The sequence below is a fragment of the Phyllopteryx taeniolatus genome, chromosome 10 (assembly GCF_024500385.1).
Source record: "Phyllopteryx taeniolatus isolate TA_2022b chromosome 10, UOR_Ptae_1.2, whole genome shotgun sequence".
NCBI lineage: Eukaryota > Metazoa > Chordata > Actinopteri > Syngnathiformes > Syngnathidae > Phyllopteryx > Phyllopteryx taeniolatus.
The window spans coordinates 4,803,369-4,819,760 of record NC_084511.1 but is presented as its reverse complement, the minus strand read 5'-3'; the positions used below and the strand labels follow the sequence as shown (position 1 = coordinate 4,819,760).

Sequence of the window (16,392 nt, the reverse complement as noted above, 5' to 3'; positions counted from 1 at the left end):
TCCATAGGTTACGGCAACATTGGGCAAATTCTGTTCCTGTCTCACCTAGTATGGGTATGCATGTCATAAGGTCTGTACCTTTTGTCTTAGTCGGGAACATGTCTCTAATTGCAGGCCATATATATTCATTTGCAACCTCTGCTAAGGGTGTATCATTTTCTAAGTTTGCAGTACTTGCTTCATCCTCTAGGATGCGTAATTCAGTCTTGGTTAAATGAGCATTCATCGCACTCCCCAAGTCCCCAAAACCTCAGACGTATCCGGTGGTCAGCTCGATGAAAGCTGCAATCCAGGATGCTCCACCCTCCTTTGGGGAGGAGAGCCTTGTCCTAATTGTGTTCCGCATTTGACAGTGTAAATGGGGCATAGGTGTGTGTTACCTGTCCAACCATGTCACGCATTGGACCGAGAGGCATTGCATATTTTGGATTTGTTCTAGGACGTAATCTTAAATCATAAATTTTGGTAGCATGTTCTGCGATTGGCAACCAGTTCAGATGTACCCCGCCTCTCACCCGAAGATAGCTGGGATACGCTCCAGCACGCCCGCAACCCTAGTGAGGATAAGCGGTCGAGAAAATGGATGGATCGATGGATTGTAGCATGTTTTGTTAATTCTGGGTTATTACAGGCTTTTGATCTTATTTCCTTCTTGCTTCTACCAACTGTAACCCTCTTTTTCAGCGAAGGGAAAAAGAGGGTTACAGTTGGTAGAAGCAACTTCGCTTTCCCTTCGCTGTTTTCGCTATCTTCACTGTCCCCTGCTTCCAATGTTTTTTCCTCCCTTTTAACCCCATTTGTCAATGCTTTTCTGCCAATGTTGCTGTCTTTTCCTCAAATTCCTCTTCTAATTTTCTTGTCTTTTCTTAAATTCTTTCTTTTTCTGTTTTCTTTCTCTCCTCTAATGCACACACTAGAGTTTTAAAAATGACACTTTATTTCTCTACTTCTGTATTATGGTGAGTCTCTAAGACACCTTCTTGGATATGTATTATTTGCTTGTTGATTTACTGCTGTTGTCGTTTTTTAGTCTGAGTCAATAGTTCACTGACTAGCGCATATGGCCCAGATTGATACGGGGGAGGGTTGGCGCACCTCTCCCCTTTCTGTCATTTTTTTTACACATGTCCGTAAAAGGGTCCATGGGCTTTTGTTCTGAGAGACGGGGGAGGGCCTTCCTCCGCCACTCGTAACCTCCTGAATGGGACGTGTGAGTATAGTGAAGTTCCTGCGAACACAATTTATATTTCAACATGTCTCCAATTACTTTCTTTGTAAATTTCACCTCATCTTCATCTCAAATCCTAATTTCGTAGAGTTTCGTTAGAGACTATTCTTCCTCCGTGAATGGACTACAAACCAACAAATGTTCCTTTCATCAGGGAGTGGGGTCACCAAACCATTGATTTTGTGCACGGGTTTTCCAACCCGAAACCAGAACCAATCTTCTTACCTCATCCTTTCGGATATTAATTCCCCCCAGATATTTTTAAATTACCATTGCCGCGGCATTTGGGATTCTCAACCTTTTTAGAGTTTGCCACTTTGAAATTTTTAACATTCGCATGCCGGCTGAATCTAGGGCTTTGAAACCTGTTTAGGCGGGAACACGTCGGTACCTGCTAGGGATTCCAGTGCTTTTTGTTTTTTTTACATAAAGACAGACAAAAACACACCTTTTCAATTCCCCCAAAAAAACTTACCCTTATTGTCTCTTTCAAGTTTGTGCCACTTAGATTTAAACAACACAGGGAGAGAATCCGGCAGAAATTTAGATAAAGGATTACTGCTTACCGTATTTTCACGACCATAAGGCGCACTTAAAAGTCTTAATTTTTCTCCAAAATGGACGGGGCGCCTTATAATGTGACGCGCCTTATGTGTGCACCGAGTTCCAACATCTATAAATGTCGTTGTGTGATGAGCACTTTTTTTTTTTTCACTTTTTTTGACCGCTTGACTGACTGGGAGCATTTCCTGCCGACACGCTGCTTATACAGAGGAAAAGCTGATGTGGCTGAGGACAGCATGCGGAAGTAAAGGGGGAAAGGTGCGTGAAGGAGGACGGTAAAGCCACGCCCCCAGTAGGTATATAGCGCCGGGGTGTGCATTGTGCAAAACAACATCGGTTTGGTTATGGACCCCCGAAAATGGCACCTACGAAGAGACACGCTTACGAAGCACAGTTTAAACTGCAAGCTGTCAGTTACGCGGAGGAACATGGGAATTAAGCAGCCGCAAAATAATTCAAGATCACCGAATCCATGGTTCGCAAGTGGAGGAAGCAGGAAAACGAGCTTTGCCAAGTCAAGAAGACCAAGCTGAGTTACCGCGGAAACAAGGCGTGGTGGCCCGAGTTGGAAGACGGATTAATGAGCAAAGAACAGCCGGGAGAAGCGTCTCAAGTCACCATTCGACTGAGTGCAATAACTCTGCCATGTGCAGCAAGTGAGGAAGCTTGCCATCATTCCGGGAGGCTTGACTAACTCCAACCGCTGGACATCGGTGTTAACAGGGTGTTCAAAGTGAGACCAAACGAGACTGACTCCGACAATGAGGGAACATGGCGTGTTCGATTGAGAACTTGCCCAGCTGTTCATTTCGCATACAGAAGATGAGGACATTGATGGATTTGTGGATGAGGATTGATAAAAAAATAACGTGAGTACATTGTTAAATACTTCAATGAAGTACAACTGAACTCAGTTTTGCTCCCGCTGCCTTTTTAAAAACATTGTTTTAGCATGCATGCATGCTACCGTATGTTTTAAGCTAGCGTATGTTTTACCATGTCTGTGCCCAATAATACAGTGCGCCTTATGTATGTGTTAAATACAGAAATAGACCCCGTAACTGAGACTGCGTCTTTTAAAACGGTGTGCCTTATGGTCGTGAAAATACGGTACCTTTAGTCTCTGCAGTGTTGTCTCGGTTCGCTTTCCCTGTATTGCAGTTCTTCAGAACCCAGGGGGTCACGGCACCATTTGTTAGAGGCTGAAAGAGAACAAAGAAAAGTCACAGCCCGAGTTTAGCCTGCCGGCCTGGTTCTTTTATTCGGTTCGAGGGGATTCTTCAATGATCAGGCCGACTGAAGAGTTTAACAATATATTCGAAAATACAGAATCAAACAATAAGGTTGGTGAAGGTTCAGCGCTGGGCTCTCTCGCACGTGGCTCGGAACCGCGTCTGTATGAAAAAGACCCCGGAAGCTTTCCTCCACGTGTTTTGTGGCCAAAACTGCTTCCTGTCGTGACGTCATGCAGTCTCGGACCAAACTTAGCTTCGCCTCGGTGTCTGGGTGCTTTGGAAACTCACTCCAACGCTCTTATCGCGCCCCAAGATTGCGGTACACAGAGACAGCATTTTCCATTTTCCACCATTTTCTTTAATGTTACTAATGAATGTCTTGGCTATTGGCAGGGATACGTCACTACAACCCCCATTTTATGCTTGTATCGAACGGCACACTCCAACAACGCTCCGAGTTACTGAAGGTTCCGGGGTGCAGAAAGCACGCCAGGAGTGAATTTCCCAAAACACCCTGCGTTGATATTTAGTGCATTTGTTGTGTCGGTGCAACTAAGTGTAATGCAACTATATGTTTATAAGGAGATCTGGGTGTGTATCTATAATGGGATGTAACAAACAAAAGTGTATGCAGTGTTGTGTAAGCGTGCAGCCAATAATTTCCATCATACCTCATATATTCCACAATTGCAACATCCACTTCCACTGCTAAGAAAACACCCAGCTGTACCTTTCGTCCAAACCCACTACCACCTTCCCACCCTCATCCCTTTCTACCTGTCTGCAGGAAATCAAATGAGCTTTTCTCAAATTTACTCAAACTCAAGTGACAAAACGAAGATTGTCCTCATCAGCTCCAAATCCATTCTTGCCAAGCATCCTAGTTTGAACCTCATCATTGACAACTTTTCTGTATCCCCCTCCCCTGAGGTTAAGTCTGGGCACCAGAATAATAATTGTAATGCATTACACTTATATAGCGCTTTTCTAAGGCGGCACGGTGGACGACTGGTTAGAGCATCAGCCTCACAGTTCTGAGGACCGGGGTTCAATCCCCGGGCCTGCCTGTGTGGAGTTTGCATTTTTCTCCCCGTGCACAAAAACCATGGGTTTTTCCGGGCACTCCGATTTCCTCCCACATCCCAAAAACATGCATTAATTGGAGACTCTAAATTGCCTGTAGGTGTGACTGTGAGTGCGAATGGTTGTTTGTTTGTATGTGCCCTGCGAATGGCTGGCAACCAGTTCAGGTTGTAACCCGCCTCCTGCCCGATGATTGCTGGGATAGGGTCCAGCATGCCTGCGACCCTAGTGAGGAGAAGCGGTTCAGAAAATGGATGGATGGATGGATGAATGGATGGATAGCGCTTTTCTAGGCACTCAAAAATGCTTTTCATTCATTCCACGGTCACACCTGGGGGGGGAGTAAGCTACTTGTGTGGTGACCACAGCTGCCCTGGGGCTGTCATCCTGTGCCTATGGCCCCTCTGACCACGACCAAAAGTCCAATCACATTCAGTCCTAAGAAATGTGTTAAGCTCCTTGCTCAGGGACACAATCATGACATGCTTGAGTGGGGATATGAACAAACAACCCTCCTGTGGCAGGGCGTACACTTATCCTCTGCGCCACGCCACCCACCACCATGTTATTCCAAGCCCAAGGAATAAAACTATCTGGTCTGCCTACTTCCATCGTTAGTATCAACAGCCTCCGGCTATCACTCCACCTTCACCCAAACGTACCATTTCCACTCCAACTCAGAAAGGACTTTGACCACGTCCCATGGGAGGCATGTGACATTGAGTCCTATTGGGCCGTGTTCCATACCTCCGTTGTCGCAGCGGACATGCGGAGCTGTGGCCGTAAAAAGGTTGGTGCCTGTCCTGGCAACAGTCCCCAAAACCGGTGGTGGACTCCGGTGGTGAAGAATAGAGTCCTATCGAGCCCTTTTTGCCAGTGGGACTCCAGAGGCAGCTGATGAGTACTGGCTGGTTTAGTGGAATGCAGTTTTGCTGAGGCAAAAACGACAACAAATACTACATCTTGAGCAGAAAAGTCGAGGTTATTGAGTGAACCTTGTATGACTATCTTTGGCTTGACTTGCGGGTCCTAATAACAGCGGCATCTTTGGCAGATTTATTGGAAAAAAATAATTTTACTGTCCACACAGGGAGATTGCAAGTTTTGTCAAATGCTCAACTCTGCATGAAACGGCTCTGTAGAAGGAGCGCTGACAAATTTGGCAGAAAAAAGAGGTTCCCTTTCAACGAATGCATAATTTAGTCTATTTCTATATGTCAAAATAATGTTTTGCATGCCATAAATACTGCATGTTCTGTCTTATTACTCTTAGCATGGATTGCGTGTCTGTATGTTCTGGTCAATTTCAATTGAGACTGGACAGGGTTCAACAATTCCAATCAATATGAGTCAAATTTACTGCTTACAATGATTGGACCAGGGGTCATTGTGAAGTACTTTACATTCATCTTTTATTCCTGCACACTTTAACATTAGCTCAACAAGTAATTTTGGTATTAGCCCAGAGCAATTCAATCTGGCCTAGGCAGTCGAGGATCAGTTGGATAAAATCCTGTTCAGAGAATCCAGTGGCGGAAGTGATTTTAATTAAAGATAAGTGGTTCAGAAGTCTATACTGTGCATGTTAATCTGAATCCAATAAAGTGGTTGTAACAGGTAGGAGGGCTTTCCAAAGCACAGGCTCTATTGAAAACTGTATTTCATTTAGCTAGGAATCGATGAAGATTGACACCACTTAACATGCAAATAATGTTCAGCTAAACTAATGGCTTCCTGGTGAGCACCAAACATCAGCATCTTAACTCTCTTCTTCAGTGACTAACCCTTCATCCCACTTTTTACCTCTTGGATCCTTTCCTTCGATCCCTGCCTACATCTTCCAAAGGTTATTTTAAAAATACATTTATAAAATGAAAAATGTCATGCAACCCTCCAGTGCCGACTCCCTTTACAGATCATAAATTACAAATATTCAGGATATTTTGCCATTTAAAGAAATGAGAAACTCAGAGATTATTGATCACTCGATAAACAAGCACTGATAACAACAAAATGTGAATAAAGTCAATACAACGCCTTGCTGACGTGTTTGTGCTAGCTTTAGGCGCTTTATTGGAGATGCTGTGGATCAATAAAGTGTATTTGTGGGTCAGCCTGTAGCTATCCTTCCAATTACACATTTCCAAAAGTCTCTTTATAAATGCCCTATGGGATAGGCTCAGAGAAGCATCAGTGTGAACGCACACACAGAAATAGATAGCGGTTTACAAACTAAGCATTCTTGAATTGATTTGTTTAACACTGCTGTGAGCCTGGGCACGCTCTGCAACTTCGTAATTACTGTGAAAGCTGACACTGTATATGTGTTGTGGTTTTGTGAGCGTCGTGGAGGTATGCCTAATGAAGCCGCTACGCGATTGTGTTGTGAACAGTTTACAGATGGAAGATGTGTCAAATTATTTTAAACAGTTCATTTGATTAAATTGTCTGAAATCACGACACATAGCTTACAGCAAAACAACGCTCCTCTTGTCTCTACTTTTATTTTTAACATAAAAAAATAGAATCAAGGAGATTTACTTTGATGGTGCGAAAATGCACAGTTCAAGAGAGTGCCATAAGCAACTTCTTTTCAGAATCAGAATCATCTTCATTTGCCAAGTATGTCAAAAACACACAAGGAATTTGTCTCTGGTAGTTGGAGCCCCTCTAGTACGACAACAGACAATTGACAGAGAATACTTTTGAGACATAAAGACATAAAAAAACATTTATTTTTGTAGCTCTTTGCAAAAGAGAAAAGGCCATTCAAACACTCCATGAGCCAGGAAAAACTTTTAGCTTTAGCTTTTTTATTGTGAATGAATTTATTGATCACTGTGCGCCACTCACCAGAAAAAGGAGTCCCGTGACAAGCCATTAGAGGAAGCTTGATGGGGAAATCTATCTTCAATCTAGGCTTACATTTTATTACATTAACTAATAATACAATCCCAATTCCAATGAAGTTGGGATGTTGTGTTAAACATAAATAAAAACAGAATACAATGATTTGCAAATCATTATCCCAGCTATCATCGGGCAGGAGGCACAGGGGTACACCCTGAACTGGTTGCCAGCCAATTGCAGGGCACATACAAACAAACAACCATTCGCACTCACATTCACACCTACGGACAATTTAGAGTTGTCAATCAACCTACCATGCATGTTTTTGGGATGTCGGAGGAAACCGGAGTGCCCGGGAAAACCCACGCAGGCACGGAGAGAACATGCAAACTCCACACTAACCAGTCATCCACCGTGCCACCATTTGCAAATCATGTTCAACCTATATTTAATTGAATACACTACAAAGACAAGATATTTAATGTTCAAACTGATAAAATGTATTTTTTTCAGCATCCATCCATCCATTTTCTGAGCCACTTCTCCTCACTAGGGTCGAGGGCGTGCTGGAGCCTATCCCAGCTTTCATCAGGCAGGAGGCGAGGTACACCCTGAACTGGTTGCCAGCCAATCGCAGGGCACATACAACCATTTGCACTCGCATTCACACCCACGGGCAATTTAGAGTCTCCAATTCATGTTTTCGGAATGTGGGAGGAAACCGGAGGGCCCGGAGAAAACCCACGCAGGCACAGGGACAACATGCAAACTCCACACAGGGGGGGCCGGGGATTGAACCCCAGTCCTCAGAACTGTGAGGCTGACGCTCTAACCAGTCGGACACCGTGCCGCCTTGTTCTCAGAAAATAATTATTAACTTAGAATTTTATGGCTCCAACACTTTCCAAAAAAGCTGGGACAGGTGGCAAAAAAGACTGAGAAAGTTGAGGACTGCTCATCAAACACCTGTTTGGAACATCCCATAGGTGAACAGGCTAATTGGGAACAGGTGGGTGCCATGATTAGGTATAAAAGGAGCTTCCCTGAATTGCTCAGTCACTCACAAGCAAAGATGGGGCGAGGGTCAAATCTTTGTGAACAAATGTGTGAGAAAATTGTCAAACAGTTTAAGGACAATGTTCCTCAATTTAGGGATTTCATCATCTACGGTCCATAATATAATCAAAAGGTTCAGAGAATCTGGAGAAATCACTGCATGTAAGCGGCAAGGCCGAAAACCAACATTAAATGCCCGTGACCTTCGATCCCTCAGGTGGCACTGCATCAAAAACCGACATCAATGTGTAAAGGATATCACCACATGGGCTCAGGAACACTTCATAAAACCAATGTCAGAAAATACAGTTCGGCGCTACATCCGTAAGTGCCTATGCAAAGCAAAAGCCATTTATTAACAACACCCAGAAACGTCGCCGGCTTCTCTGGGCCCGAGCTCATCTAAAATGGACTGATGCAAAGTGGAAAAGTGTTCTGAGGTTCGACGAGTCCACATTTCAAACTGTTTTTGGAAATTGTGGACGTCGTGTCCTCCGGGCCAAAGAGGAAAAGTACCATCCGGACTGTTATGGATGCAAAGTTCAAAAGCCAGCATCTGTGATGGTATGGGGCTGTCTTAGTGCCAATGGCATCGGTAACTCACACATCTGTGAAGGCACCATTAATGCTGAAAGGTACATACAGGTTTTGGAGAAACATATGCTGCAATCCAAGCAACGTCTTTTTCATGGACGCCCCTGCTTATTTCACCAAGACAATGCCAAACCACATTCTGCACATGTTACAACAGCGTGGCTTCGTAGTAAAAGAGTGCGGGTACTAGACTGGCCTGCTTGCAGTCCAGACCTGTCTCCCATTGAAAATTTATGGCGCATTATAAAGCGTAAAATATGACAACGGAGACCCCGAACTGTCGAACAGCTGAAGTTGTACATCAAGCAAGAATGGGAAAGAATGCCACCTACAAAGCTTCAACAATTAGTGTCCTCAGTTCCCAAACATTTATTGAACAAAAGGTGATTTAACACAGTGGTAAACATGACCCTGTCCCAGCTTTTTTGGAACGTGTTGCAGCCATAAAATTCTAAGTTAATGATTATTTGCTAAAAAATAAAAAAAAATACAAATGTATCAGTTTGAACATTAAATATCTTGTCTTTGTAGTGTACTCAATTAAATATAGGTTGAACATGATTTGCAAATCATTGTATTCTGTTTTTATTTATATTTAACACAACGTCCCAACTTCATTGGAATTAGGGTTGTCTCACTATTGAGTCGTAGTCTTTCTTTTAGTCAATCCAGGAAGTGCACAGGTTGGTACTTCTGGTTTTACAGTCTTGGGTGATTGACCTGTCGACCAGTAGCTGGTGTTTGGCTCCCCTGGTGTTATTACAATGCCTTTAATGTATTTCATGTATTGATCCATATGCCTACTCATTTTCTGTGTTGCATCACTTCTTGATCCAACAGACTTGCCTCTTCTACTCTTCCTTTTCTCTCATTTTCCTCCTTCATCAACTCCTCAAAGTATTCTTTCGATTTATCCAGCACACTACTGGCACCAGTCAACACATTTCCATCTCTATCCTTAACCTAACCACCCACCCTAACCTGCTGCACATCCTTCCCATTTCTATCCCTATGTCTGGCCAACCTATATATATATTTTCCCCTTCTTTAGTGTCCAACATGGCATACATGTCATCATAGGCCTCTTGTTTGGCCTTTGCCACCTCTACCTTCGCCCCACATTGCATCACCATGTATTCTTGTCACCTCTCCTCAGTCCTCTCAGTGTCCCACTTCTTAGCTAACCTCTTTCCTTGTTCCACCACCAAGTCTCCTCCCCTTTACTTCCAGAAGAGACACAAAGTACTCTCCTGCCTGTCTCTCTGATCCTCTTTAGCTGAAGTGGTCCAGTCTTCTAAACGCTCCTCTTGCCCACCGAGAGCCTTTCTCAACTCTTCTCGAAAAGCTGCACAAAACGTCCCCAACACCACCACATCTTTCACACCACCATCCTATGCTGTCTAGCTACACTCTACCACTACCTTACTTTCAGTAACCTCCTTCAGATTACATTGTCTGCACAAGATATAATCAGTGGGGGCTGGTCAATAAGGGCGCTCGGGGCGCCGCCCTGCAGTTTAGCAGAGTCACTACTTTAAATAAGAAAAAAGTTAATTAAAATGAAATATTATAATAGAAATATTACATATTATACGTATATGTATTTTTAGTTCAACAGGATAAATTGTACAAAGTTAATGAAGAGTAAAAACCATTTACTTATTGCTGCTGTCTTGTTCTGTGACGTAATTTCCAGTCTAGGGACGCTCAGCCGTTTTTTCCAGTATACTCTCGTTAAAAGTTTGACATGCGCATTGGGTCCTAGTCCAATGCAAGATATATTGCGGAGGGGGGACGTTGCATTCCAGCGCTCGCTTAACGGGTTTCAAACGAAATGCCACTCACCATTCGCCGTTCGTGTCCGTCAACGTTCATTTCAGGTCTCCGGGCCTTCCAACCTCCTCTCTCAGCATTTTCGTTTGCCATTGTGGAGCCACATGCAATTTGAAAAATGTTAGCAGAGACCTTGAAAAGAATTCCGATTGCAATGACGTTTGATTTATATGTTCTGTTTCGATGTAAGTAACATAACAATGCTATAAAACTTTTGAAAATAATTTCCAGGTTCATATATTTTTACGAAACATTTCAACATTGGTCAAACAACAATGGTTTGTTTGTGTCGCTGGGTAGTGACGTCAAACGTGGGTTATGCCCAGTTTCGCTGGTGTTTTTAGCATTAGCTACAGTATTAGCCGCGGCAGCGATGGACGCTGTTCAGCCCTTACAGTTTCGAGTCAGCGTGTGAGCAAAGACATGAGGAGAGAGAGGAATTAACCAGCAATGAAATTGGAGACAAGAATGAAGATGATGGGCGTGAAGAAGCGCAAGTTGCTCATTTTTGGGTGGCGTCTTGGCTTCTACTTGGCAAAGCCAACTGAGAAGGAGAGCATCTCGTGTATTAAATAAAGATGATTCTGATTCCCCATAAAGAGCTGCTTTCATTTTCACCGCTGGCTGTGTTCAATGGAGTCATCAAGAAAAATAAACACATCCTCTGAGTTACTGTCACTATCTCCATCAAAGACTGTCACGTTTAACCGTGCCATTCATTCACTGTACAGCTACAGTACATTGCAAACTGGACAGAGCTGTGCATGTCTGTGATGTCACTGTGGTGAACACAGCTACCCTTAGTACTTTATCACATTTATTAAACCATAAAAAGTTAGATTAATAGTTAAGGAAGAAGCGGTTTTCTAAAGAGAGGTCATTTGAACGTGCGCTGGGTACCAAGCTTTGCTTCTTCATCCACAGGCACATTATTGATTATGAATATATTTAAGTATGGATGTAAAACAATATCTGATGCTTTATATATTATTTGTATGGCTTGAGTCTACGGGGCGGCGCAATTAAAACACGGAAATGTACTGTATTTTCAATGTAAGGGAAAGCTTCTGTGTAGGTGTGCAGCAGCCTTTAGCTTGGCAGAGGGCAGCAATGTTTTTTTTTTTTATGACAGTTTACAATACAAGTGTGCAATACAAGTTTTCAACATTTAACAAATATAAGAAAGGGAAGCAATATGCCATTATACATCAATTCCAGAATGCACATGCAAAAACGGCGGCCACGAACAAAAGCTACAGTATTTGTATAACTTAAAATAATAATTTATAAATATGTAACACTGTATTTCAAAAGTAGAGGTCAGTGGTTGTATTTTAAGAAGTATTTGTCATTACAATCATGGTTCCCTTTAAGTAATTCAATTAAGTATCTTAAAGCAGCAGACGTTGAGAGAAGAACGTACTAGCAGAAGTAGAAACACTAAAGAAACCGGACCTGACCAGCCGAACATTAAAATCAAGCAGAAGTCAAAAGACAGATGGAGAGAATACACGAGGGCTTTTTCTATGAGCTGGTTTAGAAATTGGGCCTGGCTAATGGCGTGCACTGAGATGAATGCTCTGTTTTGTTTCCCCTGCCTGCTTTTTCAAATGTCAGGATGTGATTCTGCATGGACAAGACAGGTATGACACATTTAAAACACTTTGCTGAAAAGGCAAAAAAGCAGGAACTTTGTGGGATCAACATGGCAAATTCATTGTGTCTAGCCATCTAACGACAATAAGGAGGTTAACAAAAACAGGAACATCCGATCTAAAACAGTGATTCTAACTAGTGTGCCAGGGCACATTAGTGTGCCGTGAGCCAGGGCACATTAGTGTGCCGTGAGCGCTCTTCAGGTGTCCCATGGGAAATTATCAAATTTTACTTAATTGCTAAAAAATTAATTACTTTCAAGAAATAATGTATCTTAATACATCTATTTATTCCAGTGAGGCATTGTGACAGACAGAATAAATAAATGCTCTTCTATTAGATAGCAGGAAGTACATACAGTAATTAATGTATCCACTTTTTGTAACATTTTTGTTTGTTGGTGTGCCGTGAGATTTTTCAATTGTAAAATATTGTGCCTTGGCTCCATAAACGTTGGAAATCACTGATCTAAAATAATAGCTCATGTTAAGTGCTGTGGTGCATTTGAACATTCACTGCGCGGCCATGATGGAGGTCAAGGCTGAGAAAATTCTGGTGTTTTTAGAGGATTGGTGGATTTTGTGGCATCACTGGATACAGTTCTACACAAGCACCGGCAGACTGCCACTGTGTTTAAGGGAACATCAAAGACTGTACAGGATGAACGCCTTGATCGCATGCTGTTTTGGGAGTGTATCATTGAAGAAATCAGGAGAGCATATTTTCTTGCCATCCAGACTGATGAAACAATGGACATTTCCTCTCAGTGTCAGCTGGTGATTGTGGTCTGACTAAATTGTCAAAGCCCATCATATTAAAGAGAGGTTTTTTTTTTAGTTCGTCGCACTCCAAAGTGCTATAGCTGATTCCATTGCCACAGCACTTCTGGATAGGCTGAGCTCTATTCTCTCTGATGACCAGAATAGCAATCTCATTTCCCAAGCATATGATGGTGCAAGTGTCATGAGAGGAGCCACAGGTGGTATGCAAAAGAAGGTTCGGGATGTAGTCTATGGGAATGCTCATTATGTCCATTACTATGCTCACCAACTAAACCTCATCATGCAGCAGGTCACTTCACATATCGCAAAAGTGAGTAATTTCTTCTCAGACTTGGATGGATTCGCTGTGTTTTTTCAAGTTCTCCAAAGAGAACCGGTGTGCTTGATAGCATGGTGACCCATAGACTCCCAAAACCAAGCACACTGAGGTGGAACTTCCACAACCAAGCTGTGAACACCATTTTTAAGCACAAAGAAGACCTGTTCCAGTGTTTGGAACCATCAGAGACTCAAGAGAGTTTGAGCCTACCACTGTGAAAGAAGCTGGAGGTTTTGTGAGACTGCTGGAGGATGACAGTTTCAGCTTCTTCTTGAAACTGTTCCATCTCATAATGCCTCATGTGGACATTTTCCACAGCCATCGACAGAAGCGGACCATCAACTCGGTCTTTGTTCAGGGAATTATGCAGCAGTTCACAGACAACATACAAAAGATCAGGTAAATACATGTTTAGGTTGTGCCGTTTAATATTATTGACATTGTGTTAATTCCTATGATGCCTGGACAACAATTGTTTTGTTTTACCTGGAAACGTAACCTTTTTTTTCTGAACGCCTCTGTTCAGAGATTCCCTCCTTACTGTCTGTAGAGAACGCAGTGGCGGTGTATCTCAGCAGGCCAAGAAACGTCTCACAGACATTTAACGGGTTAAAAAAAAAAGAAACGAAAAGGCCAAGAAACAGTGCACACTCGGCCCAGGTGGTCTTCAGAGGATAGCTACAGAGGTGAGATACAACTTAAATGTGTTGTTAGTCTTTACACTGTATTTAATCATTGTTGTGCTATGTAGCAACAAAGAGGGGAGCAATGCTATTACATGACAGATAGATAGATGCATTGATAGATGGATATTTTATTCATTTTTCTTGTTCATCATGTCCCTCCATGGACTCTTGCACATGGGGATTCAACGATTCGGCGCCACCTTGTCCGGTCACCTACGATGTTCTCTAGTTCTTCTATCCAGTCTATGTTGCTGCTCTTTCGTCGCTTTCTTCTTTCCTCTTCTTCTGTTACTCCTCTTTCAGTAATATCTTCCAATAGCGTCACCCTCCTTCCTTCCTCTTTTCCCTCCTGGTGGTGTCCATTTCATTGCTGTTTTGGCAATTCTGGTGTCAGGCAAATTTCAACCATCATTCTGCTGCAATTTCTGACAGCTTTCTCCTTTTCGCCCTTCATTTCTGAAGTGTGGTCTGTGTATCTGATTTTCAGTATTTTCCTTAGGCATCACTGATGAAAACCTCCAATTTATGGGCAATTCTTACTGTGATTTTCCAGGTCTCTCGGACGTAGATCGCAGTCGGCAACACAATGGTGCTGTTTTACTGTTCCAAATCTTTTGAAGTCGATGAAAAATGGCTCCTGCTTTCCTCAGTCTCCAAACAACGTAATTTTCCATATCACCTTTGCAATCAATGACACTGCCCAGGTAGCTAAACCGAGCTACAATCTCAATTTGTTGCTGTTCAGTATGGATCTGGCGTGTCTGGACTTGTAGCCGATTTGTTACTTGTTGTTGTTGTCCCACTACTGTCATTGTTTTCTTTTTTTCACAGGTTATCTTCATTCTTACTATGCCCGCTGCTTCACTAAGCCTATTTGTTAACTCTTGCAGCTCTGCTAGGCTCTAGTGCCATGTCATCTGCGAAGTCCAAGTCAGCCAGTCTTCTTCCTTCTTTCCACTTGATGCCCAGCTCTGTTCCACCAAATTTCTTCTTCATCACATAGTCAACTATTAGTAGAAACAGCAGTGGTGACAGGATACAGCCTTGTCTTAATCCAGAAACAATGTTGAACAAGTCTTTCTTGCCTTCTTCAGTCTTCACTCAACAACTTGAGTCATAGATGTTTTGTTAAAATGTTTATAAACTTTTCTGATATTCCATCCTGCTTGGCAATCTTCCATAACGATGGTCCGTGAACGGAGTCAAAGGCTTTTTTAAAGTTGATCAAATTTACCATCACTGGCATTCGATAGTCAACACATTGTTTGACAATGGTTCTGAGCGTGAAGATTTGTTCAGCATAGGATCTATGTTGCCTGAATACTGTTCCTGTAGCTTTTGGTCCATAACTTCCTTACGTCTCTGCAATTGGACAGTCATAAACACCTTCCCAGGCACTGACAGCAAAGTCACCCATCGCCAGTTTGTGCACTTTGTCAGGTTTCCTTTCTTCGGCTTAACGATGACTCCTTTTCTCCAGTCTTTTGGTACCTCTTCCTCTATTCAGCATGTATTTAACAGTTCAGTGATTATTCTGTTTACTATCGTACCACCAGCCTTCAGTAGTTCAGTATTGAATTCGTCCCATCCTGGTCCTTTATTGTTTTTCAGTTTTGATTGACACCCAATGCTTCTCTACCTGACTCTTCTTCAAAGGTAAATTTTACAGTTGATTCTGGTTGGTTAAAGGTCTCCGTGAAGTGCTCCATCCACTTTTTTGCTTGTTCTTCACTTGTTTACAGCATTTTGCCATTCTTGTCCTTGATTGGTGCTGATGAATTGCTCTTTGCACCAGACAGTTCTCTGATGATTATGTACAGACTTCTCAAATCATTTATACCAGCTGCTTATCAGAATCAGAATTAGAATCATAATCAGAATCATCTTTATTTGCCAAGTATGTCAAAAAAACACACAAGGAATTTGTCTCCGGTAGTTGGAGCCGCTCTAGTACGACAACAGACAGTCAATTGACAGAGAACACCTTTGAGACATAAAGACATTGACAAAAAACAGTCACTGAGCAATAAAAGGTTGCTAGTTATCTGGTAATGGCGGTACATTATTTTTTATTTTTTTTTGGACAATTGTGCAAAAGATGCAGAGTCCTCTAGCACTTAGAGCAGTTCGAATGGCTAATATTGCAATAGTCCGGTGCAATGACCATTATGCAAAGGGCGCCGAGACTTCAAGCGAGTAGTGCGATAATCTGGGACAATGTTGATTGTGCAAATGTTGCAGATATTCCTCAATCAGTGTGCAAATGGAGCAGATGCTTCTCTGGCATGAGTGGCCAGTATTGGTCAACAACAGATATGCAAATAGTGCAGCGTGGCGAGACTACTACAGTGAGTGCACGAGTAATATATAATTGGCCCCACAGAAATGTGACAACGAACTCAAGTCCTTCATCTTGACGGCATCCCTCACTGTTGGTGTCCACCTACGGGTTCGGGGATTGCCGCCACGAACGTGTGGACACCCTTATGCTTGAACATGGTGTTCA

At 42.7% G+C, this 16,392-nt stretch overlaps 1 long non-coding RNA gene across 4 annotated transcripts in view; it reads right to left on the bottom strand.

The window, feature by feature from the left end:
- The window catches only part of LOC133485119 (uncharacterized), a 53,825-nt gene extending 43,103 nt beyond the window's left edge, over positions 1–10,722 (bottom strand). For all 4 annotated transcript variants that reach the window (XR_009790612.1, XR_009790614.1, XR_009790615.1 and 1 more), the window contains exon 1: positions 10,456–10,722. This is a non-coding gene — a long non-coding RNA (uncharacterized LOC133485119). The remainder of the gene's footprint in view (positions 1–10,455) is intronic.
- Between the last annotated feature and the right edge of the window lie 5,670 nt (positions 10,723–16,392).